A 27,406-nucleotide genomic window follows, 5' to 3' on the forward strand; every position below is an offset into this window, starting at 1 on the left:
TTTGTTCAGTTGTCTCTGACTCTTCATGACTCCAGACCATAGCATGCCAGGCCCTTCTATCCTTCACTTTCTCCCAGTCTGTGCAAGTTCATGTTTGTTGCTTCCATGGCATTATCTCTCCATCTCATCCTCTGCTGTCTCCTTTTCTTTTTGCCTTCAAGCTTTTCCAGCATCAGGGTCTTTTCCAATGAGTCTTGTCTTCTCATTATGTGGTCAAAGTATTTAGGCTTCCACTGAATAGTCTTAATTAATTTCTCTAAGTCCCCGGCACTCTTAATAAATACTTGTTTCCTTCCTTCCCTCCTTCTTTCCTTCTTCCCTCCCTCCCTCCTTCCTTCTTTTTTTTAGTGGCATAACACTATTGTTTTAATTATTGTAGTCTCATGTTTAAAGATTTATTCTTTTAAATAAGATACTCCTAGATCTGGAAGAGCATGAATGAGATTATTTCATATCTATTAGGACAAATATCACTGCATTCAAGCCTGTCTATGCTGTATAACTGGCCCTCATCTTCTTAGAAGCTCACCACAGGGAGCTATCCATCATGTGAGGCCTTGCCTTACTTTCTCTTGACATCTCAAGGATACCCAGGTAGTATACAGACTGCCTATCAGTTATCCTTTGATCCTGCCCTGTGATTGGCCCATCTTCTTTTTCACTCATACGGTTCCTTGATACTATCTGTCACTTTGATTCTCTTTCCTAATTCCTTGTTTGTGATGCGTTGCAGCTTGTTTGCTCCCACCAGGCTTCTGTATGAGACCCAATGTTATGAGAGTTATTAAAAAGGAGTGAACAGAATGCTAAGGACATTGCTTATCTTTGTTAAAGAAAAAACCCCCCCAGCAAATTCAGTGCCCAAGATTTGCCTGTGTTAGACAATGAAACTGAAAGAGGAATTGATTGTACATGCCTGAAAAGAAAAAAAAGATTAGATTTTATCTGAAGGTATAATGCCAATCGTTTTAAATTTGGGTGTATTTGCTTGGCCTACATAAGAGTTTTTTTCAGATGAAAAATCTCTTGAAATGAAATGCCAAGAGAATTTTTTTAAGGTGTTACTTAGTCGGAAAATCATTCGTGAAGGCTTCACATTTAATTACTTGTCAAGTTGCTGTCACCATGAAACCATTTTGACTATAACAAAATCAAAGCAAAGAAATTGGTTGGTGTCTTGTTCTCTTTTGTGTCTTAAAGTCATCTTGTTAACTCCTAGAACAAAAAAAGATCAAACATAAACAGTAACTATGCTGTATTAAATTTGGCAGAAGGCAACTAACTGGCACAATGGATAGAGTGCCAGGTCTGGCGTCAGGAGGATCTGAGTTCAAATTTGGCCTCAGACACTTATTAGCTATGTGAGATTGGGCAAGTCACTCAATCTATTTGCCTCAGTTTTCTCATCTGTAAACTGAGTCTGAATAAATCTGTGTCTGAGTAAGACTCATGTCTTCCTGACCCTCAAAGATTGGAAATTGCACAACTATTACAGATCTGCATGGGTAAAAATATTTTTCTCCTCTAGGATATACACCAGCATTTGGTCTGGACCAAAAAAATTATGATGGCATTAGTAAATTTAGTAAAAACAAATCTCATACTCTTTTTATGGGAAAGATGGATAGATGTGAACCATATGACAATACAACTAGAGAGATTTGAAACTAGTCGAGTGAATAGCTAGTCTAAAAGAGTGAAGGCACAAGTGCCATGCTCATTAAATTTGCAGATGAGACCAAACCGGGAGGAATATTTAGCACTCTGGAAAACAGGATTCAAAAAGAACACTGGATAAATCTAAGATGAAATTCAATTCCAATAGACCTAAAGTTGACTTGAGTTAAAAAAGAATCAGTTTCACTAGCTCAAGATGGGAAGGCATGATTAAATAGAAGTTTGTCTGAAAAAGATCCAAGGGTCTTAAAGGATTGCAAATTCAGTACAAGTCAATAATGTGATATGACAGCCAAAAAACCTAATATGATCTTAAAAAGTTTCTAGGTGGAGTTAAGTAGATAATGATCTCTCTGTCCTATATCCCTTTCTTGGTTAGACTACCTCTGAAGTACTGTGTCTAGGTTTGGGTGCCATGGTTTAAGAAAGACATTAATCAGCTGGAAATTCTTCAGAGGAGGACCCCTAGAATGACAAATGACTTTGATTCTTAATGAAAATCTATTGATGCAATCATAAATGTTTAACCTGGAGAAGGGAAGATTTAGGAAGAACATGGAAAGTTTTGTCCAAGTATTTTAAAAGCTAACAAGGGGAAAAGTTAAACCAGGTTAAAAATAATTTATTAAGTACCTACTATGTGCCTGGCAGTGTGCTAAAGGCTAGGGACACAAAGATAGTTTTTAGGAAAAATCTGTCCCTCAAGGAACTCACACGCTAATGGGAAGAGGGATTTTGGATTCAGAGGGCTAAATTAGGGGCAATGGGTAGAATCTGCAAAGACGCAAATTTGGGATTGAAGACAAGATAAAGATGTTCATTGGTGGAATGGGTTGCCTTATGAGGTGCTGCTACTTTCTAGGGCATCTTTAAGTAGAAGCTGAATGACCATTTGTCAGGTATGTTCTAATGGGTCTTCTCTTTGTCCTTACATATGGCACTCCTTAGCTTGTCTCTGTGCTTTCTTTCATCTTGGTCATCCCATGTGCCTGGAATCAGTTCCATCCTTATTTCAACTTCAACAACATCTTTTGCATGAAACGTTTCATGATTCTCTCAACTGCTCATGTCCTTCTCCTTCAACTACCCTGTATTTACTTTTGCATATGTTTTCATTTGTACTATATATTCTTATTCATGTCCTTGTGATCTCCTCCATTAGAATGTCAGTTCATTGCAAGGAGAGATTATTTCATTCTTTGTACTTACATTCCCAGTATCTAGCATCATGCCTGGCATATAGTAGTAGATGCTTAATAAATACTTGTTGATTTATTCCTTTGGGGTCTTGGTTGGACTAGATGGCCATGGAGGTCTCTTCCTTTTCTAAAATTCTGCGATTCTTTGATTATAACAAGAGCACTAACAGGGCAGGTGGTGACAGGGGTTAAAGAAAGGAGAAGATAGAGTAAGAAATGTTAGTAGGGCAGATTTGATAGGATTTGGCAACTGGATAGAAATGGAAGGTGGATGAGAATGTTGGTGCCACTGAGACAGATGAGAAATTCAGAGGAGGATTAGGTGTTACAGGCAAGATCATAAATTAGACTGAGGTCATGAATCAGACCAAAGGAGATGAAATTCTGAAGGCACCAGGAGAAACCATTCTAATGAGGAAGCAAATAGAGAGCTGTGGATGCAAAGGGAATTCATGGACCAATTTCCATTTTAAAAATATATGTACATAAAATGGAAGCAAAGATAGGCAATATATTGCCATGATCCTTTGGATAGAGGAAAGAATAAAAGGAGGGATGAAACTATATCACTCAAGTGGATGGGACAGCGATAATAAACAACAGAGTAAAGGTAAAAGTACTCAAATAGGATTTTGTTTCTGTTTTCTCTGTCCAGAAAAATAATTTCTGGTCCATAAGAGATGGAGGGAGATGTGACAGATAACAGGGTTGACCTCAGATAAATTATATGATGAAAGAACATATGGTTGTTTTTGATAAGTTCTAATCACCAGACGTGGAACTACTAATGCCAGTTACTGAGTGAATTGACCCATGTGGTTGCCTAAGCTGCTGCGATTGATAATTGGAAACTTTTACTTTTTAGAGGAATGGGAAAGAGGTTACAGGACTGGAGAAAATGGAATGTCCCAATTTTCAAAAAAGGAAAGAGTTTTGCAACTGTCAAACTGTAGGTCGATCAGCTTGATTTTAATTTCTGATAAAATTCTAAGATTATTAAAAGAGTAGTTTGTATATATTTAGAAAATGAATCATAAAGAACCATCATGGTTTCATGGAGAACAAGTCATGCCAAACTAATTAATCTTCCTCCCTCTTTCATTTCCTTCCTCCCTCCCTTCCTTCCTCCCTCCCTCCCTCCCTCCCTTCCTCCCTCCCTCCCTCCCTCCCTCCCTTCCTTCCTTCCTTCCTTCCTTCCTTCCTTCCTTCCTTCCTTCCTTCCTTCCTTCCTTCCCTCCTTCCTTTTTAGGAAGTAGTGGTACTTCTTGGCCATCTCTATGCCATGCCTTTTCCACTTGGGCTGTCTCTATCTCCTTTCCCCTAGAACCTTGGACTCCACCCCTGGCACCACCCTGGATGTTGACCAAAGGGGATGCACCTTGTATTGCTTGGATTTAGACCTCTACCTCACTTCCAGGCTGTCTCCATGCCATGCCATGCCACCACATGTGTCATGCCCTCTTTCCCTCCTAACTCCACTTTGTGTGATTTCTTCCCCTATTAGATTTAAGTCCCTTGAAGGCACTGTGCTGCTCACTTGTATTTGAATCCCTAGTACTTAGAATAGTGCCTATCCACAGTAGTGCTCCTTAGAAGCATTGGAAATAAAAGCCCTAAATGAAAAAACCTCTGCATATGAAGGAATGACTAAAAAAAGAGAGGAGAGAAAGCTAAGGATTTGCTACTGGCAGTTAATAATTGATTAATTTTCAATTGATAAGTTTCTTGCTATGTACAGATTTTCTGCTAACTTTTTCTTAGAAGTACATAGAATAAATGTCAGACCTCATAAGGCACATGCCATTTTAATATGTTCCTCCATCAGATGAGATGGTATGGGGGGGGGTAGAGGGAGGTGAGATGCCATTTGACCGAGGCTTTAAGGAGAAAGAAGGAAAAGACAAAGAAATAGAGGTGACAATAACTACGAGAGTAACATATCAGTGTCAGGCAGAGTGAAGGCAACTGTAACCTGGATATGCCAGTTTTAATTTGGAGGGAGAATACTTCTAAAGGTATTCAGTTATTGGGTTATTAATTGGAGGAAACTAGTCAGTGTTGCTGAGTATAGCTGACACTGGAGACATTCTAAAGGAGAGAGAGGACAGATTGAAATCAGCCCGAGAGGAAAGCATACCAGTTTGAGATAGTGAAGACAACTTGAAGCTGAAGGCAGATTTTTAAAAGAAAGGAAATGCCAATAGCCCAGTTAAACTAATAGAAGTTTTAACTAGCTAAAAAGCAATCAGTCTTAACATGCTTATTTAGACTGAGACTGCTGGAGGAATTGCACTCTTGAACGGGTTCTTTGAGGTATTTTATAGTAATATATTTTTTCTTTTTTTGTAACTTGCAGTTTATTAACCACAAAACATCTACATGTTTTGTGAAAAAATAGTAATGCAAGTGTCTGTTCATTCATTACAACAAGTCTTTGGTGGGGCAACAGCTGGGCCTACTTTGTAGCTAACTAAAACTTTTTTCACGGTTTTTGGTGCATCTTACAACCAAAGCTTTCTGGTTGCTTCTCTGTAATTTCTAGCTTTCCATCGTTGTTTCTCATAGCTCGTGACGTCACTGTTTTGGAGAACCAGGTCAATGTGGGCCACCATAGGGAATCATTCAGGAAGGAGAAAGCATGGTTGTTTGGGAGTTCAGTTTAGGAGGTTCCATTAGGGGCTTGAGGCCCCAAATGGTCAGTCCTAGAGAGCTACATTCCTTGTTCAGAATCATCCAACTGCAAAAGCTCAACCAGGGCAAGCTTGGCCGCATTGGATCAAGACTTTTTTTTCATTTTATCCCAGTTCAGTTTTTTATTGAATACCATCTACCATAGCACAAAAGACAAAATAGGGACCCATAACATTAACTATTGTTTCAGTTTCCTTAAAGTCAAGTTGCCCATGCTGCATTTGTGCAAACTGATGGAGGGTGGACACTGAATTTTTCTCTCCCTGTTTGTACTTCATGAAAAATTTCTTGGGAATCTTCTTTGAACAAAGGACAGTATTTATTTGGTTTAGGCAGACTTATTTTAGAAAACAATGATTCTGTGATTTGTGTAACCTTAGGAGCTAAATTCGACATACTGTAATCCTCCGATGAGAAATATCCTGGAGGAGGATTCACTGTTGTTGAAGAAGGTTGAACTGGCAAGTTCTTTTTCAACATCTGAGCAAAACTAGGAACCCTGGAACTCTGTAACCAGTCCATGTTATCAGACATTTTCTTGGGCCTTGGATCAGCCTCCTTCAGCGCTGCTACCACTGTGGCCAGGACCAGGATGGAAGGTGAGTGGAAGGATATTATAGTAATATTCTACAAGGGGTGGACAACTCTTGGCTAGAGGTTGTATCTGTCCCCCTGGTTTCACTTTCAGTAGTACCAGTCTAGTGTAGGCCCTCATCACCTCTGCCCTTGAGTCTTCTAAAATTCTTTTAGCTAGTCTCTTTGCCCTCAATCTCTCCTTTCTACAACTCATCCTTCATACTGCTGACAAAGTCATTTTTCTGATATATAGGATTATCTCATAGCACTTGACTGCTTAAAAAACTTGAGTGACTCCTTGTTGCCCATTGAATAAAATCAGCATCAAGGTCCTCCATCATCTAGTTCCAGCCTACCTTGCTAGCATTACTTTTTAGTGCTCTTCATTGTGGGCTATATTCCACAACTGAACTGCCCCTCATCATCTTGTTGCCTTGGTAAATATATCTCAGGCTTACAAGAGTTGCCTTGGGCTCTCTCCTGCCATTGGCATTCTTTCTCTCCTTCAAGGCTGAGGTCAGATGAACCTTCTTTCATTAAATCAAATCTTATCCCCTTACCATCATACCCTCACAAGTAGAAGTAAGCTCTCCTTCTTCCTGAGACCACCATTTGACCTCTCCTGTGCACTTATGTTCTATGTAAATTATATTAAATGGTTTGTGACTTGTGAGATTGAAAGTTAAAGGACTATCTTTAACCTCATTGATAAACACTTGATGAAGTTGGAGGGAGAACCCTCTGGATGCTGTCAGAAGCTCCTCTGGGAAGCAACTGGGGAAGAATGAAAGAGAAGCAATGAGAGGACCATGATTATCTAGAAAAGACATTTTAAAATTCATTAAGGTAAATGAAAACAGAATTAGGAGATAATGGTTTCACTACTATTTTATACTATTTGACTTTCTAGAATTTTCACATTAATGTTTCATGTTAATTTCTAAGTGTTATTGACTTATAAATAAAGAATATGGTGTTTATTTGAGTTCTCTCTCTAATTTATGGTAACTCAAAGTGTGGTTCAGACATGATGTGACTGACCCTCTTGGTTATAGTTAGGAGGCAGCTCTATGGTACATTGGATAGAACATTGAGCCTGGAGTCAGGAGGATCTGAGTTCAAATCCAGCCTCAGGTATTAACTAGCTGTGTGATCCTGGTCAAATCCCTTCACTTCTGTCTGGCTCAGTTTCCTCATTTGTAAAATGGGGATAACAATAGCACCTACACCTCCCAGGGTTGCTTTGAGGATTTAATGAGAATTGTAAAGCGTTTAGCACAGGGCCTAGCACAAAAGAGGCACTTACTACGCAAACGCTAGTTATTCTTTTTGTTGTTGTTACTAAACTAGCTCTTTCCAACTCCTGAGGGCAGTAAAACCAAGGGGCACAATAATGAGTATTCTTATTAATTTATAGAAGCTTAGGTAAGACTGGAGGAGACAGTGTGGCATATACAGAGGATAAAACTCAGAGTCAGGATGACCTAGATTCAAGTTCTGCCTTCGATATATACTGACTATGTGACCTTGGGCAAGTCTCTGAACCAGTGCTCTAGGTGATCCTTAGAAAGGTTCTCAACAACTTTTTTATGTCATGGACCCATTGGACAGCTTGGTGAAGCCAGGTTGTGGACCCCTTCTCAGAATAATGTTTCTAAATACATAATATAAAATATAAAAATGAATACATAAAATAAAATACATAGGATACATACATAGGAAATCAGTCATGTTGAAATGTTTTTACAAACCCCCCCCCCCCGTATTGAAAAACCTTGATTTAAGAATTCAAGCTGTACGTTGCAAAAAAAAAAAAAAAAGAAAAAAAAGGTGCTATCATGAATTGGTAGAGGGAGTTTCTTCCCAGGAATTCTCTCTGCCAATGAAATGACAGGTCCAGTTTAAAGAAAAAATCATTATGGATCTCCCAAACCAACTGCAGAAATGCAAGTCTGTGGCACTTATAGCCATTATGAGTGATGGGCAATATCATAGTGCCCTGCCTCCCAGGATAAGGCAGGCCTCATGTGCTATGTCAGTTCCCTAGGGCTTTCTTTTTCTGAATCAGAGGAAAGTTGGGATTATAGAATGAGAAGCCCAGTGGTTTCTCAATGGCAGCTTGTGGCAATTGGCAGGAAAGAGATGTGAGAATTTACCAGGGTATTTCATTCATCCTTGGAGTGAGAAATTATTTTTCTAATATAGTTCTCTATGCCATTGCATGCAGGGTGATACATAGTGTGTTATTATTAATATATTATCATCTGTTAGAGGGTAATTTACTCTAATTTTCTGTCATTTTGTAGTGCTATGCAAAACACATTAAAAGCTATGGATTTAAATGAGGGCATCAGGATTTCATAAGGAAACAACAGTGAATTTCAGTACTAGTGGTTGACTCTGAAAGGGGCAATATAGTTAAAATCATTTAGCCTTCTCAAATTCTGGAGTGAGTGTGTGTGTGTGTGTGTGTGTGTGTGTGTGTGTGTATGTATGTGTATGTGTGGGGGGGGGGGAGATAGGGACATGAAAGAAGACCACTGAACTTTTATAATTCATAAGCCACTCAGGAGAGATCCACTTTTTCTCCCCTTACTGAAATAATCTCAGAATTAGGGTTCAACTTCTAATTCTCATGTTGCTAAATCTTAGGAAATTAGAGAAATTTTGACCCTCAGACCTGTCAATCCCATTTCAAATGTTAGTTAAAATGGGGGAAAAAATCATCATTGTCAGGGCAGGAGAAATTCGCAAATAAATATTTTTTCCTCCTATTATTTTAGTAAACCTTCCCATTTTACCTTTTTGGATAAGCCTCCAGACAGATGAGTTGTTGGGGATCTGCCGCAGGCTGGCAGGAGCTGCTGACTTTCTGTGTGATATTGCCCAGGTCTGGAATGTCTCCTTGTCCTTCTCTCTGGCTCCCTAATGGCTGTAATGTCTCCTCTCAGTCTCCCAGTCTGTGTCATCCCAGAGGCATGTGTAGAGGGCTCATTAGGACCTGTCTTGAAAGCACTGTGAGTGAAGTGTTTTCAAGTATGAGAAGTTTCATCTTTCTAGTTAGTGGAGAGGAGATAGCTTGCTTATTGGAGATCAGACCCCCAAGTGTCCAGTTCCCTTATAGGGCTACACAATGTTAGGAGAAATCAGAAATGAGTCTGCTGTTTTCTCTCTAGGAAGGCTGGAGGTGCTTGGATCGGGTGCTCTCAGGTCCTGTGGGTGCTTAGTAGAGAACAATATAGGTCCTTGTGAAATTGCATACAAAGAACTCCTCCAGACTGATTTAGAGGAGCCCCACTGTTCTGCAGATTGACAGCTGGTTGCAAGACAGGAGGCAGGTCAGGATGATGAGCCCTGAAGATCTGTCCAGAGATTTTGGGGGAGATATTGAAGGTGTCAGAAGAACTTGGTTTTCTTGTGGGAGTCCTTAACAATCTAGAATTAAACAGTGACATGATCTTCATCTAGGAAAAAGGGAACAAAATTTTAAAAAAAGTTGAGGAATGAGGAGAAGATGAGAAACATAGGCAAGAAATAGTAACAGAAAAGATATCATGATGAATGAATGAATGAAAACCATTAAGCACTTACCATGTGATTATATACGGGGGATAAAACAGTAAAAAAGACAGAGAAGGGAAGTGAGACAGAGAGGGAGAGGGAGAGGGAGAGGGAGAAAGAGAGGGAGAGGGAGAGGGAGAGGGAGAAGGAGAGGGAGAGGGAGAAGGAGAGGGAGAGGGAGAGGGAGAGGGAGAGAGAGAGAGAGTTCCTTCCCTACAGGAGCTTATACATTCTAAATGGGGAAAACAATACATAGGGGAGTGGTAGGTGACCAAGGAGGGATATTTTGTTCTGGGGAGAGGAAGTGGGGTACATGGCCAGTGACCTGCAGATAGTGAGATGGTTTGGAGAGATGACTGGATAGGATATGAAGATGAAATATAGTCTGCTGTCTGGAGCTCTCCAGTAATGGTCTAAGTGGAAGAATTGGCGCACATTCAGTCATCAGTCACCTGGTTGGACCCTTGGGTGGGAGTTCAAAAGGTGAGTAGATCATGCTTCCCAGGGACTGAGGAATTCTGGAATTCCTGGTGTGGAGGTCCAGGTCCAAGTCTTAGATCTAGTGATGTCAGGGTCACAATATTGGACAGAGAAAGTCCGGACTCATCTGGTTTCTGCCACTCACTAACTATGTGAGTTGAGAGAAGTAAAATAGTAAGTTTGGGCTTGAGTTTCCCCAGTGCTGGATTTGGGGCCAGAGGACCTGGGTCTGAATAAATATCAGCATTACCATTAATTAACTGTGTGGTATTACATATGTTGCTTGAGTTTCCTCATCTGTAAAGTGACAGGATTGGATTGGATGACTTAAGGTTTTTACCAACCCTAAATCTATGATCCTAGGTGCTGTAGAGAGAGAAAATTAGATGAAATGGTTTCTAATGTCCCTTCCAGTTCTAATATTCTGTGATCGTTTTAGGTCCTAAAAAGAATGCTGGCAAAGGCAACCTGATTGAGCTGTAATTTCAAGCCACAGATATTCACTGAAGCAGGAGAAAATTGGAAAGGCAGAGCACAGAAGTGAGTCAGGGGTGATGGGGTTTTGCCGTGTGACATGGCAGCGAAAGGAATCCAGGAGATCTGAAGTGACAGAAGCAGAAACAGACCATTGTGGAAGCCCAGTTCTCACAGGAAGATGGGGAAGACAGTACCTGGACTCCTGCTCTCTCTGTGGTGGCCAGTTAGTTAACTGGAGTGAGAGAGTTAAACTCAAGGGATTTCTGAGAGGGTAGATGAAAACCAGCAGGAATCTGAAAAGAACCTTTTGTTTTGAAGAGACTCTCAAGAGTTAAACCTATAGTTTGGCTATGGGAGGCTGAGGGATACTTAGTTCTCCAATCCAGAGATTTCTTTATTTAAAAAGAAAAAAATTAACTCAAAACTTAAATTTAAAAGTAAAAAATTTACTTTAGATTTAAAAATTCCTTTTTTTCCCCCACAGAGGTAGCTCAAGAAATACCTAACCCAATCCATTCAGTGATGGCTTAGCAAGAGACAGCCACCCCCAAAAGCCAGATTGTTTTTAAAAACTGCAGTGGATCTTTGATTTCATCAATATGGATGTTTTCTCTAGTGATAAGGATTTCAACCTTTGTCTACCCCATTTGACTCTTATCTATACTCTGCTGTAATTTTGCCAGTAGGGTTCCCACCAACATGCAGATGGGGCATTCCTTATTTTTTCTTGATATCATGAGAATACCAGTGGGGCACTGAGAATATTCACTGATTATTCACTGATTCACTGATTATTATAATATTCATTGATTACTGCCAGTAACTCCATAAACAATTTATTTTATTTTTTTGCGAGATAGTTGGGGTTAAGTGACTTGCCTAGGGTCACACAGCTAGTAAGTATCAAGTATCTGAGGTCACATTTGAACTCAGGTCCTCTTGACTCCAGGGCCAGGGCTCCATATACTGCACCACCTGCCTGCCCCTCAATAAACATTTATTAAACACCTAGGTAGTACAGTGGATAGAGTGCCTGCAGTCAAGAAGATTTATCTTCCTGAGTTCATATCCATGGTCAAACATTTAATATTAAGTAGCTATTGGGGTTCTTTCACAATATTTTCACAATTAAGTAAAATCTGAGTTTTTTCCCATGCTTTTTCATCACTTCCCCTCCTTCAGATACCTTATGAATAGATCCCTCAAGCAGCTTTGATTATTTTGTCCAACACAGATCTCTTCTATTTACATTTGGTTGAATTCAGCTACTTTGTCCATCTTTATTCTCTTTAGTGCCATATCTATCTACTCTATAATATTGTTAATATTAAAGTCTAATTGTGGTGGCTCTGAGTTTGTTGGTAAAAAAAATTGATTTGACAATATTGGTAAAATTTTCCCATTTTTCTTCTTCAGTTCACTGTCCAGAGAGTAGTGTACCTTGGATATTGACTCCTCCCTATATTCTGAACCCTCAGGCAGTCTTGAAATTAAATTTAAAAACAATTGGGGTGACCACATTGGCCAATATTGGGTCATATAAAAACGATGCTTAGATCTACCTCTTCATTTGACAAATGGGGAAATTGAGATCCAGAGAGGAAAATGACTTGCCTGAGGTCACATAGCTTGTTAGTGGGAGAACAAGGATTCTGACTGAGATCTGATTTCCAAGTCTATGTATTGTATACATTAATGTATAAGGTTTATGTACATCACCATCATTTCTGGAGTGTTTCAGGTCTTTAGGCTGTGCAAGAACTTTGATGGGTATATGGAGACTTGGGACTTGGATCTTATCAAACTGATAGGGTCCTTGAGGTCCACTTCTGTTTTTTTTTATGGAAGCTCTGACAGTCCTTTAGGATACAGGGTATCACCAAAGTCATAGAAAGTGTTAAGCCTGGAAAGCTATATACTTTGTATTCAGGAAGAGATATAGGAACTTAAAAAAACCCCAGTTATCTTTTTCTTTGTAGGCTGGTATTAAGAGGCTCATTAGAAAAGGCAGTGGGTAGAAGACACTAGGAGGTGGATTAAATCTTAGGAAGTGTTGGCTTCCTGAAGAAATGTGTATGTGTAGAGTGGAGAAGATTTGTGTGTGTATGACCCTTTCTTTCAACCTTTCTAAATTCAAGCAGAGAGATGACTCAAAAAATGGCGTAACCTGAATCAGACTCCCAAGGGTCAGATAAGATGTGAGTATAACATTTCAGGAGGGGATGGTGTTCCTGACAATTGCTGAAATATTCATTCCCTAAATCAAACTCTGTAACATGAAATATGTTCTTGCTCTTGCTTCTGAATGTATGAGGCAAACCTTTCTTTTTTTCCCCCCTTTTCTAGCAAATTCTTTATTGAAGGAGCCTTTGTCTAGTCTGACCTTCTTTCCCATTTATTTCAGACTCTCCCACTCCGTCACATTTCCCCTTTGCTCTCTTTTTCTCCCCCCAGGCTCTCACATTGCTGATGTTATATTAGCAGCCCCCTGCCAAGGGCTCTCTATGTTTCATGCTGGGTGAAATGGAGGCTATCACAGCAGCCCATCATGTGAGTCTGGGCAAAAAAAAAAAATAGTACCCAGGAAAGTCAGGGTGGATTGACCAGCTGCAAGCCCTGAGATTCTCAGTATCAGATTTGAGCTAATCATTTCTGGACTCTTTGAGATGGGTGTCTATATCTCTTCTTCCAAAGACCTTTTCTTCCCAAGCTTTTTCAAGCAAGAAGGGGGCTTTAGACATCATCTTATCAACCCTTTCATTTCTATGGAGACAGGGACTGGACCTATGATTTTATTAGTATAGAAGCAGCTAGACAGAACAGTGGATAGTTCTAGAGTTAGAAAGGCTTGAGTTCAAATTTGGCCCCAGACCCTCAGTAGTTGTGTTATCCTGGGCAAGACACTTAACTTTTATTTGCCTCAATTTCCTTATCTGCAAAATGGGGATAAGAATGAGACCATTGTTTGCATACCTTAAAACATTTTATAAATCCTAACTACATCTCATAGTCTCTTCTATGAAGGGTGGCTGATGTTATGGGCTAAAAGCAAATGGGATTAAGAACCCAGATATGCCTCTTTACTGGACTACATATCTAGGCTCTGTAATATAGTGGAATACGTATTCAGCCAGGAATGAAAAAACTTGAATAGTAATATCTGCTACTGAATTGCTGGGTGGTTGGGAGATCATGATAGAGTGAAAAGAATGCCAGGTTTGGAGTAAGAGGTCTTGTACTCCAGTTTTCCTTCTAGGGCTTAATACCTGTGTGACCTTGGCCAAGTCCCTTTCAGTTTTCATTGTCTTCATTGGTAAAATGAGAGGGAAGGACAAGATGTCTCCTGGGGTCATCTTTAGTTCTAAATGTATGATCATATGATTCCATGAGCTTGGGCAAGTCACTCAACTTCATATTTGTCTGAAACATCTATTGGGAATTCCTAAACTGGGATGGATGAATTTGTTTAAAATATATATCTATATTTATATATTTAATAAATGTATTTCAACATAACAATAACTAATATTTATATAGCATTTTATGGTTTGCAAAGGATTGTATGTGTACCCTCTCACTTGATTCTCATAACAGTCCTATGAGTTAGGTACTATTATTATCTGTGACATGGGTTGAAATTCTAGCTCTTCCACTTAGCGCATGTTGACTTTAGCTTCTAAGGACCTCATCGTGCCTAAAATGAGGGGGGTCTGCCAAATGACCTCTCAGCTCTCTTCTAGCTCTTAGTCTGTGGATGTGTCCTCTGAGCCCTCTTTTAGATCGAAGTGTTAGTGATGGGATGGAATGGGATGGAATGGAAAGATCACTGGATTTAGAATTAGGAACTTGGCCTTGAGTTTTGACTCTGCTGTTGATGAGCCCACTAGATCATGGTCTACCTCTTTGAGATACCTTACAGAGTTATTGTGAAGGAAAGATTTTGATTTTTTTTAAAAACTATAGACAGAGACAAATGTGCAGTGGTGGTGAAAGCGATGATATCAATTAATTCTCCAACATGTGGTCGGAATGACCTCTGGAACCTGGACTCTTCTGAGGTCATATGAAGATGGAAATATAGAATGACTAAGAGCTTTGTAGAAGAGGGTGAGGGAGAGAAAGGAAAGAGAGAGGCAGCAGAATTGCTGTAGAAAGAACCTTGGTCCTAGAGTTGGACGACCTAATTTCAAATTCTCTTGCTGATGCTCAATCTGCGTGTTTCCTTGAATGGTCATACCTGGGAGATATGGTGGGTTCAGTTCCAGATACTGCAATAAAGAGAATATTTCAATAAAGAGTCACATAAATTTTTTGATTCCCAGTGCACATAAAAGTTATATTTATATTAGATTGTAGTCTATTAAGCATATAATTGTAATATGTCTAAAATATTAAAAAATAATTTAAAATATTGCTAAAAATGTTATCCATCATTTGAACCTTCAGCAAATCATAATCTTTTGCTGATGGAGGGACTTGGCTCGATGACTGATCAGGGTGATGGCTGGTGAATGTTGGGGCGGCTATGACAGTTTCTTAAAATAAGACAACAATGAAGTTTGTCGCATTGCTTGAGGCAGTTGTAGGGTTATTAATTGGTCTAATTTCAATATTATTGTGTCTCAGGCAATAAAGAGGCCTGAGGAGGAGGAGAGAAATGAGGAACAGCTAGTCAGTGGAGCAGTCAGAACACACACGATCTTTATAGATTCTGCTGTCTTAAATGGGCATAGTTCATGGTGCCCCAAAACTGTAATAGCAACATCCAAGATCACTGATCACAGTCATCGTACATATCATGAGATATAATGAAACAGTTTGAAATAGTGCGAGAATTACTGAAATGTGACACAGAGAGACACAAAGTGAAGTATGCACTGTTGGAAAGATAGACTTGCTCCATGCAAGGTTGTGACAAACCTTCAGTCTGTAAAAAAGGCAGTACCTTCAAAGCGCAATAACATGAGATATACCTGTAAAATGAGGGGATTGTTCTTTCTGGCCTCTCAAGTCCCTCTTGCCTATAGGTCCAGGATCCTATGATTTGAGGTGAACTGAAGAAAAGAGCTGGTCAAAGGCTAACAAGAGTTAGCTGGCATTTGTAGACCTCTGGGGCTGGATTTGGGGGTGTCTTCTATCAGACTCTGAAAAGCCTGAACATTCACGGTGACACATTTCAGAGTTCGGTCTGTCCTCTACATACTGAGTTTCTGTTTTGCTAATTGTTCATCTCTAGAAATGTTATTAAAATGCCTTCCCAGGGCCTAAGGAATGCTGCCTTGTAAAGGAGCTGATTAATAGCAGAGTAATTGCATTTGGTTTCTTTGCTTTGAAAGCAGCACCACCTGGGTCTTTGTCACCTTCAAAGCTGCTGCAAAGAAGTGCCCTTCCTGGGACAGGTGGTTGAGAAGCCCCAGAGACTGTGAAAAGAGGGAGGGTCCTGAAGCACACACCTAGCAGGATTCCACAGGTCAAAGACCTCAGACCTTCAGTGCCTTCTGTGCCCTGACCTCCCCAAAAAGCATGGGAAAGGCTCTTTGGGGAAGTTGGAAGGTCATCTTCTGTGACTGACTAAGTATACCTTGCAGTCTCCTAACCTCTTCATTCCACATTACAGATGAGAAAATGGAAGCCCAGAGAGGTCAAAGGATGGTGCCAGCAAATCAGTAGCAGAGCTAATTTTAGAGTAGGGGTCTCTTGACTTCAGTGCAGTACTTATAGGTGCTAGGCTAAAGAGGGCTGCTATTGACGGGAGGTGGCAAGACAGAATCAGAGAGAATCCAGGAGGAGGAATTAGCTCAATTTGTGTTTTGTGGTCTAATAGTGTTGTCCCTAGGGGTGACAGATTAGCCAGCTTTGAACTGCTTCTCTTTCTTAAACTGGGTTACTTTGAACCTGGTTGTCAGAAACTTCTATGGGGTATTCCTAAACTGGGAATCAATGAAGTTGTTTTAAAATATTATATAAATATATGTATATATACACATATCTTTAATAATTGTATCAGCATAATATGTGATAATAGATATATTTTAATATAATAATATATTTTAATAACTGTACTTCAATAATGATAGCTAATATTAACATAGCCCTTTACAGTTTGCAAAGGATGGTGTGCATGTGCTCTCACTTGATCCCTATAACAACCTTGTGAATTAGGTGCTATTATTATGTCCCTTTTATAGATGAGGTAACTGAGGCTGAGAAGTCAAATGACTTACCCAGGAAGTAAGGAAGTGTCAGAATGGAGACTTGAAGTCTGGTCTTCCTGGTTCCACACCCATGGCCCCACCTAGCTGCCTAGGAAATTCTATATAGACAGGCCTTTGTAATTTTGTGTGTTTTACTTTATGCATTTAAAAGCAAATTCTGAAAAGGAGTCCATGGGCTTTACCAGACTGGCCAAGGAGTTCGTGATGCAAAAAAATAAAATAAAATAAAATAAAAAGTTAAGGACCTTTGCCCTAGTAAGAACTATGGGTTTTCTCTTCCCTTGCTATTTTAACTGTCTAGTTGTTTTCCACTATCTCCACTTGTAATCTCCCTTCTTTCCCTCATTCATTCTTATGTAGGGTGGAGAAAGGGACCTACCTTAGCACACAGCAATAGGTAATCACAGTTGGTTGGAGTCTGATGCTTTGTTTTGGTGAGTCAGCTAGCTTTTATTAAATGCCTACTGTACGCCAGACTTTGTGTTGTGTTGGGTAAATAAAGAGTCCCTGCTGTCAAGGAGCTCCCAATCTGATGAATGAATGGAGGAAGTAGGGGGAGTCAACCTGCAAACAACTATGCATAAATAAGAAATCTCTTTTTATTTCATAATACATATATACAGAGTTGGGAGTCATCTCAGAAGGACGGCACCAAGAATAAGGAGGTCTGGGAAAGGCTTCTTATAGAAAATGGAACGTGAGGTGAAACTTGAGGAATCCCAGGAAAGAAGCCGGAGGTGGGGAGGAGGAAGGGCTCCATGCCTGGGTGCTCAACCAGTAACAGTGCAACCAGTTGGGAGGCCGGTGGCATGTCAGCCAGCAGGCTAGCGTCCCTGGCTCAAAGATTATATGTATGGAGGGGGAACAAGTTATGAAGAACTTTAAGAACCAATCAGAGGATTTTTATATTTGATCCTGGAGGAGCTAAGGAGCCACTGGAGTTTGTTGAATAATGGGGGAAGACCTGAGTATTAGGAAGCTCAATTTGAAAACTGAGTTGAAGGATAGATTAGAGAATGGGAGAAATGAGACAGAGACTTAAATGAAACAGAATCCTGTTATTATAATGGGCAGCTAAGTAGGGAGAGGACAGAGTGCTGAGCATAGAATCAGGAAGACTTCATGAGTTCAAATCTGGTCCCAATTGTGTGACCCTGGGCAAGTCACTTAACCCTGTTTGTCTCAGTTTCCTCATCTGTGAAATGACCTTGAGAAGGAAATGGCAAACCACTCCAGTATCTTTGCCAAAAAACCCCAAAACAAACCAAATGGGGTCATGAAGAGTTGGATGCAATTGAGCAACAACAAATTATTACAATACTCCAGGCATGAGGGGATGAGGATAGTGGAAGTGTCAGAGGAGAGAAGGCACATAGGAGAGATGTTACTAAGGTAGAAATGACTGGAATTACTGGCATTTAGGGGTAGGGTTTAAGATTACACTTGTTGATTTAGGATGGTAGGATTTTAGAGCTGGAAGAGACCTTAGTGATTATCTAGTTCAATCCCATTTTACAGATGAAAAACTAAGCCTGAAGGAGATGATGATTTCCTAAAACAGGTGTTAACCTCATGGTCAGCAGTCCCAAAGTGAACTAGATTTAAATGTAATAGTTGAATATTTAACAAAATAAATACAAATGCACAGAGAATATTAATTTGTGGTTTTCTAAGTCAATATGTGGCCTTCAGGGATCTGTTTCTATTTGAGTTTGATGCCACTGGATTGGAAGAATGTGAGCTCCTCCTCTAAGAGATGGGGGTAGGGATGTGGGAATGGGTGGGGGTCATTCTGTCTGCTTCTACCAAGGCACAAAGCTTTACAGTGGTTGAACTGCCTAACATCACAAACCACAAGGGGAATGTATAAGATTTGAAACCAGTTCTTTGCCCTCCAAATCCATTGTTGTTTCCTGTAACACTATGTTGCCAATCCTGATGTCATCAGATCTTTCTATTCTCCTGCATGACTGATCCTTCAATTCCATTTCTGTTTGTTCTATGTCTTTCCCTTTGGCCCCAGAGATTATTCTATCTCTATAACTCCTGTGTACCTTAGCTTGAACGGATCTACTTTGTACTGATCCTAGATCTGATTCCCACATGGCTTTGTAGGCCTTATTATAGTTTCCTCAGGCTCCATGACTTAATTAACATTCAAGACTTACCTATTGACTATGGCCCAACACTGAAACTCACTGATGTTCAGCCCTACCAAATAATAATCATGTAAAAACATGGTTTCCATGCCTCAGGTTTCCGAATTTTAGTTGTATCTTTGTGTGACACAGGAAAAAACTATGGTGAAACTCATTTTGGGAGACCAGAATAGATGAAGGACTGCACAATGAATAAGAGTGCTCTGGATGTGGGCCTAGGATTGCCACCCTCTCTTCATCTCCCACAATCTCTTAGTTTATTGTCATAGCCTTCTAATTGACGTCTCTGATTCCAGTCTTCCATATGACAAAATAATGACAACTGTCCTCCAAATGACAAAATAATCTTCCTTTACTCTGCTAAAATTTTTTCACTTTCATCCTGTTACCTCTAGGAAAAAACATAAATTCTCTAAGCTGGCAGCCCTTCACAATCTGAAAGCTTATCTTTCTCTACATATTTCAAAGTTAATCTTTTTCATGTACTCCATGTTTCAGCCAAGCTAGCTTATTTGCTGTTCCCCAAACTTGACTTCCCATTTCCCATGTCCATGTCTTTGCACAGGTTTTCCCCCCTTGCTAGAATGCCTTTTCTCCTCAATTTCAGTTCCCTTCAAGGCCTAGCTCAAAAGACATGGCAGTTGAGTTGGTCTTCGTAGAGTTTCCAAGATGGCAGTCCCAGGCTAGGTTCTAAAGCAGCTTTATTCACTGTATAGTCCTGATTCCTCTAGTTGGTAGGGATATGTTGTCTCCCCTTAAATATATTTTGTGTTTATCTGGTATATAGAGAACCAGCCTTGGAATAAGAAAGACCTGAAGTCAAAATCTGTCTCTCATACAGGCAGGCTGGGTGACCCTAAGCAAGTTACTTGACCCCTTAGTTCTCTAGGCAATTCTCTAAGATTCTCTAAGTTTTGGAGAAGATGCCAATCTGCATTGGTAGAGGGTGCTTCTCACCATAAGCTCCCTACACCAGTGAAGTAATAAGTCTGGCTCGTACTCCCATATTTTTGTATTTACTTATCTGTGTGTATATTCTGTCTGGGCCAGGAAAATGTAAGCTCCTTGGGGGAAGGCATTATCTCATTTTTGTCTTTATATCCTCACCAGAGTGGTTGGCAAATAGTATATGTTTTGTAAATGCTTGATGAATTGAACTAAATATCTCTGCACTCCTTGGATTTATGGTATATAACCTATATATGTACACACACACACACACACACACACACACACACACAGCAGCAGCACTTTGCATGACCTTGTAAAAGATGTTTTATATCTGATAACCTGAGTTATTCAGAACATAGACCTGAATGAGCATGGAGGTAAGAAAGCAGTAAAGGTACAAGTCAGAAAGCCTGTACTCCTACATCAGGCACAGCAGCTCAGTGAAACAGACAGTTACAACCTTTGAAGGCTGGCCTGATGTTGATGGAGGCTTGGCCACTTGGGGGCATTGGTAGAAAGGACTGTGTGTGGTCTCCTTCTTGTAAGTTTTCATGTTTTCTTTAACTAGTTTTTTTGGGGGTAATTAGTGTAGAATTCCTGCAGATGGCCATTGCTAAATATGTTATTTTTGTTTGTTTGGTTTCCATTTTTGTTTTGAGACTCAATCTCCCTATCTCATCCAGGTTGGAAATGCGGTGGCTACTCATGGGCCTAATCCCAGTACTGACCAATATGGAAGCTTTAATCTGCTGTTTTTTCTGATGTATGCCGGTTTAGTCCTTTCTCAAGGAGCTGGTGGCCTCTATTCTTAGGGGCTCATGTTGTTAACATGCTTGGTGTGGGCACTGAATCAGTTTTAGTCCTACTGCCATTCAGAACTGACCCATTGCTGACTATGTATACCTACTCTTTTAGACTACTGAATATTGGTTTCTGACTACTGAAGATGGTGAATGAAAAATCTGTGGTAGTAGTAATATGTAGTGAGTAGTAGTAGAGTGGCATGGTAGTATATGGTAGGTAGTGTGTAGTAAGTGGTGGTCGCTATGTCTAGAAAGAAAAGATTGCGGTCCTCAGGCAAAGTGAGATTTGTGGCCAAATGAAAAGAAAAATGTTATTACAATTACATGACGTCTCTCTCTCTTTTTGTATATACATATATATGTACATACATACATGTATACATATATATGCATACATATGTAACCTTATTTGAGCCTCATAACCCTGTAAGAATAGGTCCTATAGAGATTATTTTTCCCATTTTATGGATGACAAAAAACCAGACTTAGTCCCTTGTTTAATATATATCATGTGCCCTTTGGGTGCTGACAAAGGTTATGTAGGCCATGAATTTGGAGGGCTGGAAAAATCTCCTGAAGGATTTTAGGGATTTTGTTATTTTCTTTCTTTTTAACTCATTATCTTCTGGACCAAGGTACTTTCCTACATCAGGCATCTGAATGCAGATGGTACTCCATTATAGCTCTGTATCTCTCTCCTCCTGATATCTCAAGGTCAACTTCATTCAAGTGGAAAGCCTGGCTCTTCTCCAAATAGGCAATTTTAAATGAAACTGATACCCTGGCTAGGAATTTTGGTTTACCTCTTAGATAGTATGATCCTATGGGCTGATTAACAACCCTACACCTGCAGAACAGGTTGACTCATTCATTGGTTCTTCATCCAGACTTTCAATACTCCAACCAGATATCCCATTGTTGACTTAGATTATCTCCAAAAGTGACCATTTTTCAGTGGGGGTGGGGTGGGAGGTGAATAGTGGCTATGATGCTGATTTTGAGGGGAACGTTCTAAATGAGCAGGCATCTGGATTGATCAAGTGAAAGGCATCTAAGCTGCAACAGGGGAATATTTAGGAGCTTCTGATCGTACAGAGTGTTTCAGCATTGTAACCGATGATCTGTGAGAAGCTTTTCCCGTTCCTTCATCTTAGTGCCTTCTCTCTGAGCCTACCCTCAATTCATCCTGTATCTATCTTGCTTGGACATATATTTTTCCCCATTTTGTCTCCCCCATTAGACTGTGAGCTTTTTTTTTTTTTTTTTTTTGCCTCAGGACTGTACTTGTACATTGTAGGAGATTAATAAAGGCTGATTGACTTGACTTGACTGTTTACTCTTTTTCTCTCACGGAACTCTTTAAGGAGAAGTGCTCTTAACAATCTTTAGTGTTTTTGATACTTCCTTGTTTGGTCCCTTAAGAACTAGATGACTTATGTATGGCATCTATCCACACACATACACACGTACATGTGTACATATATCCCTAGGAATATCACACTTGCCTAGAGATAATTTATCTGAGAAACCTCAGTCATCCAGAACATAGTTATGAAATCAGGATGGAAATAAAAATGACCTCTGAACTATCAACATAGGTTCAGAAGATTGTAATACTGAAGCTTATAAATGTTACTCAAAAGACCCTCAGGTTCTCCTCAAAGCCTGTTAAGTTTTACAAGAAGATCTAATAAGTCTAGTTATCTAATAGAGATAAGTCTGCTGGCGTAGCATGAAGTGACATGTGACAGAAAGCTGAACACAATTTAAAAAGCATAACAGTATGGGGCCATGGAGGGAATGGACAAATGGCCCTATAAGCCTCAATAAAACTCTAATGAATTACTGTATTATGACGCTGTATTGAGATGAAAGATGATGACGCTGAGTCTTGTGGAAAATTAATTGAATAAAACTGGCCTTGTTATCTACTCTGCTTTTACTCTATTAAGGAAAGCAAGTGAGTTAGATATGATAACCTTTAATTTTGATCCAAGTGACCATATTTGAGTCACTGGGGGAGATTTTGTCATTAGTGTTTCTGGAGAGCTACATAGGTTCAGTAGCAGTCTACAAAACAGATTTGTGGGTGGAGCCCAGAGCATCTGTGAGACTGATATATCTGTTCAGTACAGTTGTCCCTTCCATATCTCTACTCTCCCCATCACAGTTTAAATGTATGGAGGGTCAGCATAAGAAAATAAATGGGAATTTTTGGGGGGAAGTTTTGTGAATGTCGCAGATGACACGCAAAGGCCAGCAAATGACACAGAAAATATTTAGAAAATCAGAAATCCATAAAATATGTGCATAATATTGTATAATATCATCATATTTTATCTTTAATAGCATAATAATTCAGAATTCTCTGTATGAAGGGAGGGCGTCTTATGCAGGTTTACCAGAGCACAGGGTGGGGGAAGGGGCACCATGCCCCTAACCCTCAGGATATGGAAGGGATAACTGTATAGAGGAGTTAGTGACCACTTTTCCAGCTCTACACAAGACACTGTAGTGTATTTGAGTGCAATGCCTATCACCCACAGTGGCAAGAAATATCATGTCATTCATCAGGTAGAATTGTGCTTTCTGGTCATCCTTGTGACCTTTTGCCATCAACTTAATGGGCTAAATCTCCCCCATCCAGACAACCCCACTGATTTACTTTTCTCTATTGATATGCTCACAACTTGGCAATTTCATATTAATGTTACTTTTTACTGGCTTAGACTGCCAACATACATCCCGTTCAGTCTAGCTAATACACTTCACTTTACTCTATTAATTTTCAAGTGCTGAGAGCCAAAACTCATTGTTAGTGGTAGATTTCTAATATAATTCCCCTAACGGAGGAAATATGCTTTCGAAATGATGCCATTAAAAGAAGAATATAGGTTGGATTTAGGAGCAGAGATTTGGGGTAAAAAAGGGAGGCATATTCTTTAAGTTATGGTTCATTTGGGAGGCATTTTACATGTTACAGTGGAAAGAACACTGGTTTTGGCATCTAAAGATCTGGTTTCAAATGTCAGTCCTTTCATAAAACCTGTCTCTCAGAGCAAATTAATCTTGGGCAAATTATTCAAATTCTCTGGACCTCAGATTCCTAATCTGTGATACATTTACATACAGCTAGGTGGCACAGTGTCTAAGGTGTCCCACTTGGAGTTAGGAAGACCTGAATTCAAATTCAGCCTCAGATACTTACTAGCTATATGACCCTGGGTAAGACATTTAACTTCTGTTTGCTTCAGTTCCCTCAATTATAAATAAAATAGGGATAATAATAGCACCTACCTCCCAAGGATCAAATGAGATGAGAGTGGTAAAGTACTTAGCATAGTGCTTGGAACACAGTAAGTATTTAATAAATGCTTGTTCTGTACCGTCCCCCCCCCCCCCCCCAATAATATATGAAGGATGGACTAAATAACTTCTAAGATCATTTCCAACTTTAGATCTATGATGATATGATGCTGAGTAAATGGACCTTGGATCTGACCTTGCTACCACTTTGGGGCCTTAGTTTCCCCAACTATAAAATGAAGGGGCTATAGCAGATCACTTTAAAGGTCCCTCTTAGGTCTAAATCCTTGGATTCAGTGAAACTGATCTTTGTCTTTTCAGTTCACATTTGAACGTCCAAACATCTTAAATCCAAAGTGAATAGGAACTCAATACTTTTGCATCAATTTCTATAAAGGATAATTAGTGTTTGGGCTCTATGCGAAGTGACTCCCTGGAAAGCGAGATAACTCGTTTGTCTCTTAGCCCTTCTTAAATGCCCTCATTTTTCATTACTACCAATTTATATTGCATAGTCACTGAGACTAGAACATAGCCTTTGGTGCTGAAGAAGACTTTATAAGATGTTATATGTGAAGCTTTGACTTCACTGGGTTTTCATTTCAAGACCGGCTACAGTGCAGAGATGAGCACACATTATAGTGAGATGATTCTCTACATTCAGCAAAAATATACAATGAGAAACTTTTCAAAAGCATTTCCTAGCCATTTTTGACATTTTTCTTATATTTAATGGGCTATTAAGGGTTTGGGTGGGTAGGGATGGGTTAAATGAAAAGAAAGCAATAGCAGTAGAAAAGAGGAATGAGAATTTATGCCCATATGGGACTCCTTTTATCTACTGGTACATTTTTTCAGTTAGCTTCTTACAGCCTTTCTATGGAGACCAGTATTGTTAGCTCTGCCTATTCTGAAATGAACTGAAACTCTAGCCGATTCAAGTTATCATTTCAGTGCGCCTCATTAATCCAAGAGTCAATTAGCTGGGATTTGAACTCAGGGCTCCAAAATATCTCATATTTCTTTAGCATGTTGAACTCTGTTGCCTATTAGAAGTCTCAGAAAAGGAGTTAATGACCCAGGTTTTATAGTGTAATTAATTATACATGGTATAGGGAGAGGGAAAGAGAGACAGGAAGAAAACCATTAACTTTAAGTATAGCTATCAGGGAAAAAAAAATCCAAGGAATGGAGGCTTAAAATAAAGTTGATTACTTTTTAAAAAAAAAATAGCAGCCCTCAGACTAACCCAAACTGTAAAGACTTTTTCTGGTTGTCTGACTTCACTTACAAATGTGTCTGTATTTGGAAGGTAGAAAAATTAATCTCCTTAGTTTACTTGGAATGTGAGTGATTTTGGTTGTAGTATATCTGGAGGAGATAGTTAATGAATTTTAGATTGAGGTCATTCGAGATTTGAGGCTAGAACCAGCTAACAACTTTCATAAATTAAAGCTATTGTTTTACATAAAAGCTGGCTTTTGCCATCATAATATATATTCCCACTGGATACAAGCAGTAAACTGTGTTACCTCTGCTCCTTCAGGATTTTATAATGATATGATTCATGTAAAGCCTGTATTAAAAAAAACAAACCCAACCAACCCGCAAAAGGCTGATATAAAAACAAATACAGAGGGCCTTGGTCTATCTTTCCCTCCTATTTTAATCATTTAAATTGTCTTGGTTTTATTGAATCATCAATGCTTTTACAATTTTCTTTCTTATAAAAGATGTTTATTGGTGCCTTTTGTGCTGTTACTACCTTCCTCTTATAGAAACCCCTTCTCTGTAAAGCAGGAAAAAAACAGGTAAGCTAAACCAATCAACACAGTGAATCTGACAGTGTTTGTAACACTTGGCATCTGTAATGTCCCACTCTTCAACTAGAGGAGGAAAATGTGTTTCATCATCTTTCCTTAGGGGACAAGATTACTCATCACAATTAATCAGAATTTGCTGCCTTTCAATATTATTTTCATTTATGTTATAGTTACTCTATGTTGTTTATTTTACTCTATACTATTAAAAATATTAACATTTTATCTATTATAACTCACATGGATCCCCTGAGCGTGGCAGAAATTATTTGAAAAGCCATATTTAAGATAAGTCAGAGTATTCTTCATGCTAGCCTCAGGACACATTTGCCCATGTCATGTATGGGCAGCCTTCTTTGTCCTCCCCTTCTCTCCCATTCCCTCTTTTCCAGGATCTTCCATGCTATTGTCTTCACTCTATTTCTTAGTCCTTTGTTCTCCCAGCTTTCTTTTATGAGTTTTCTCCCTACTTCCCTTCTTCCAGCCTCAACTCTTCTCACTTTCCCAGCCTTCCCATTTCTACTCCAAGTCTCTAATATTTTACCCTTTGAAATCACCTCATCCCTTTATAATATCTCCTGTCTGATTTCTACCATACTTTAAAAAAATCCCAGACGCCACAGGATTTTTATTTTATTACAGAAAATTGCTATGAACTTTTCACCAATATAGTGTGGGACTGGGATATCTCTCCTCAACTTAGTCATCTTTTAGAGACAAAGAAAATAGTCTTGCACTTTATCCTATAGAGCAGTGGTTCATCAGACTCCATCAGTGTGAACTGAGGTGATGTTGAGTTTGGTTGCTGGTGATGAGTTGATTTGTCTTGTCTATGTCATGTCCACTCCTTTTTATGCTGAGCTGCACACATTTCACAGGATCCCTAGAATTTTAGTGCTGGAAGGACTTCCAGTATGCTGGTTGTCCACCATATGCTTGAAGGCCTCTTTTCAGGGGGAAACCCTCTGAGACGAGCCATTCTATTTTTGGTAGCGTTAATTATTAGCAAGTTTTTCCTTACATTGAACAGAAATCTGCCTTTTTGCAATTTTCCCCTATTGTTCCTTATTCTTTCTTCCAAAGCCAAGTATAATCAGTCTTTGTTGGGGTAGCCCCTCAAGTGCTTGGAAAAAAAGGTTTTTGTTTATTTGTATTCTGAATTTAAACACCCCAAAAAACATTGCAGAAGAGCACAGAAGTGGATTCTAGAGGAAGCCATGAATCTCCACTTCGTATGGCTTACTTAAAAAAAAAGTAATAAATTTCCATTTTACTTTTTAAAATGTTCTATTTGTGTTTTCTTCTCATATTCCTTTTGTTCTTTCTGCATTAAAAAAAAAAGTATTCAACGGCCCCTCCTCTTGAAGATAGTTGATTCTCAATTTGAGTCTTCTCTGGTTCAGGTTAAATATTTCTAATTCCTTTAATAAGCCCTCCTACGGCATGAACACAAATTTCTTCCTCTCCTCTATTTGATTGTTTATTAAACCC

The 27,406-nt window shown here is 39.3% G+C and overlaps 1 protein-coding gene across 3 annotated transcripts in view; it reads left to right on the forward strand.

The window, feature by feature from the left end:
- Nucleotides 1-27,406, forward strand: part of KIF26B (kinesin family member 26B) — a 604,324-nt gene that overhangs the window by 176,762 nt on the left and 400,156 nt on the right. The window contains exon 1 of one of the 3 annotated variants that reach the window (XM_072647641.1): nt 4,153-6,166. The exons of the other annotated variants lie outside the window; for them this stretch is intronic. The gene's annotated coding sequence lies outside the window, so the exon portion shown is untranslated. Of the gene's footprint in view, nt 1-4,152; nt 6,167-27,406 lie in introns of those variants that run through there. 3 annotated transcript variants of the gene reach the window in all.

Source organism: Notamacropus eugenii, chromosome 2 (genome assembly GCF_028372415.1).
Source record: "Notamacropus eugenii isolate mMacEug1 chromosome 2, mMacEug1.pri_v2, whole genome shotgun sequence".
Taxonomy (NCBI): domain Eukaryota; kingdom Metazoa; phylum Chordata; class Mammalia; order Diprotodontia; family Macropodidae; genus Notamacropus; species Notamacropus eugenii.